This window comes from Aristolochia californica, unplaced genomic scaffold (assembly GCF_029961685.1).
Source record: "Aristolochia californica isolate CCGP_79_NKW_82.1479 unplaced genomic scaffold, dmAriCali1.0.hap1 SCAF_97, whole genome shotgun sequence".
Lineage (NCBI taxonomy): Eukaryota > Viridiplantae > Streptophyta > Magnoliopsida > Piperales > Aristolochiaceae > Aristolochia > Aristolochia californica.
Window position 1 is genome coordinate 52501 of NW_027182298.1, and position 2500 is coordinate 55000.

Consider the following 2500-nt stretch of genomic DNA (forward strand, 5'->3'; position numbering starts at 1 on the left):
CTGGTCACATGCGTCGCTCACAGGCATTTTGCAGGCCAGCACCGGCGGATGCACGGGTCAAGCGGGACGGGACGAGCGCAAGGCTTGCTTTTGGTGGCACACGAAAACACGAACCCGAAAAAGGGACATACGCACTGGCGACACGCGCGCCCGTTTCGCCTGCCACCCATGCACACTCGCCTGGGCTGCTGGTCACATGCGTCGCTCATAGGCATTTTGCAGGCCAGCACCGGCGGATGCACGGGTCAAGCGGGACGGGACGAGCGCAGGGCTTGCTTTTGGCGGCACACGAAAACACGAACCCGAAAAAGGCGAAAAAGGGACATACACACTGGCGACACGCACGCCCGTTTCGCCTGCCACCCGTGCACACTCGCCTGGGCTGCTGGTCACGTGCGTCGCTCACAGGCATTTTGCAGGCCAGCACCGGCGGATGCACGGGTCAAGCGGGACGGGACGAGCGCAGGGCTTGCTTTTGGCGGCACACGAAAACACGAACCCGAAAAAGGCGAAAAAGGGGCACACGGACAGGCGACACGAAAAAAAAGGGGTCGCCCTACCTAGGTGGGCGCAAAAACCCCGTCGGCCAGGAGGTTTCGCCAAAGTGTCTGTACTGTCACACAGGGTCAATAGCACGGGCATGGCCGGCCGCCGCACGTGCAGCGGCTTACGGACGCACGGTTCGGCGGCACAGGTGCCTGGCGGCTTTAGCACCTTGGGGTGGACAGGCCTGGCGGCAAGGGGGGCTAGGCACCTTGCTGCCAGCCGGCAATGGTGCACGGGGCGGGGCGCCACACAAACACGAAAGAGGGACAAGAGCGGGGCGATGGTCCACAGAGACGAGCCATGCACGGGGCCCGTGATCGCCGACACACGCGAACGCGGACGCGGACAAGGACAAGGACGCGACGCGCGGCGCGCGTGCGAGGTCAAGAGGGGCGCGCGCACGAAAACGCGAAAAAAGGGGCTAGCGGCCGAGAAACGCGAAAAAAACCGGGTCACCTACCTAGCCGAACGCCTAAAATCGCTTCGGGCAGGAGGTTTCGCCAAAGTGTCTGTACTGTCACACGGTCCGTACGGGCGCAACCCCATCGCGCGCCAGCACCCCTTCCTGGGGGCGCCCGCCCGCCAGGCGCCTGGCGCCCCACGCGCGCGCGCCCGGCGCCTGGCGCCTTGCCCCCCACGCGCGCCCGGCGCCTGGCGCCTGGCGCCTCGCCCCCCACGCGCGCGCCCGGCGCCTGGCGCCTTGCCCCCCACGCGCGCCCGGCGCCTGGCGCCTGGCGCCTCGCCCCCCACGCGCGCGCGCGCGTGGCGCCTTGCGCCTCGCCCCCCACGCGCGCGCGCGCGTGGCGCCTTGCGCCTGGCGCCTTGCCTCCGCGCGTGCCTGGCGCCTGGCGCCTTGCCCCCCACGCGCCTGGGCGCCTCTTTTCCGCCTGGGCGCCCTGGCACCTTTCCGCCTGGGCGCCTGTTTTCCGCCTTGGCGCCCTGGCGCCTTTTCGCGTGGGCGCCTCTTTTCCGCCTGGGCGCCATGGCGCCTTTCGGCCTGGGCGACTCTTTTTCGCCTGGGCACCTCTTTTCCGCCTGGGCGCCTCTTTTCCGCCTGGCCAGGGCGCCTCTTTTCCGCCTGGGCGCCATGGCGCCTTTCTGCCTGGGCGCCTCTTTTTCGCCTGGGCGCCTCTTTTCTGCCTGGGCGCCCTGGCGCCTTTTCGCCTGGGCGCCTCTTTCCCACCTGGGCGCCCTGGCGCCTCTTCGCCTGGGCGCCCTGGCGCCTTTTCGCCTGGGCGCCTCTTTTGGCGCCTGGGCGCCTACGCCAGGGCGCCTCTTTTCCGCCTGGGCGCCTCTTTTTCGCCTGGGCGCCTCTTTTCCGCCTGGGTGCCCTGGCGCCATTCCGCCTGGGCGCCTCTTTTCCGCCTGGGCGCCCTGGCGCCTTTTCGCCTGGGTGCCTCTTTTGGCGCCTGGGCGCCTACGCCAGGGCGCCTCTTTTCCGCCAGGGCGCCTCTTTTTCGCCTGGGCGCCTCTTTTCCGCCTGGGCGCCCTGGCGCCTTTTCGCCTGGCGCCTCTTTTGGCGCCTGGGCGCCTACGCCAGGGCGCCTCTTTTCCGCCTGGGCGCCTCTTTTCCGCCTGGGTGCCCTGGCGCCATTCCGCCTGGGCGCCTCTTTTCCGCCTGGGCGCCCTGGCGCCTTTTCGCCTGGGTGCCTCTTTTGGCGCATGGGCGCCTACGCCAGGGCGCCTCTTTTCCGCCTGGGCGCCCTGGCGCCTTTCCGCCTGGGCGCCTCTTTTTCGCCTGGGCGCCTCTTTTCCGCCTGGGCGCCCTGGCGCCATTCCGCCTGGGCGCCTCTTTTCCGCCTGGGCGCCCTGGCGCCTTTTCGCCTGGCGCCTCTTTTGGCGCCTGGGCGCCTACGCCAGGGCGCCTCTTTTCCGCCTGGGCGCCTCTTTTTCGCCTGGGCGCCTCTTTTCCGCCTGGGCGCCCTGGCGCCATTCCGCCTGGGCGCCTCTTTTC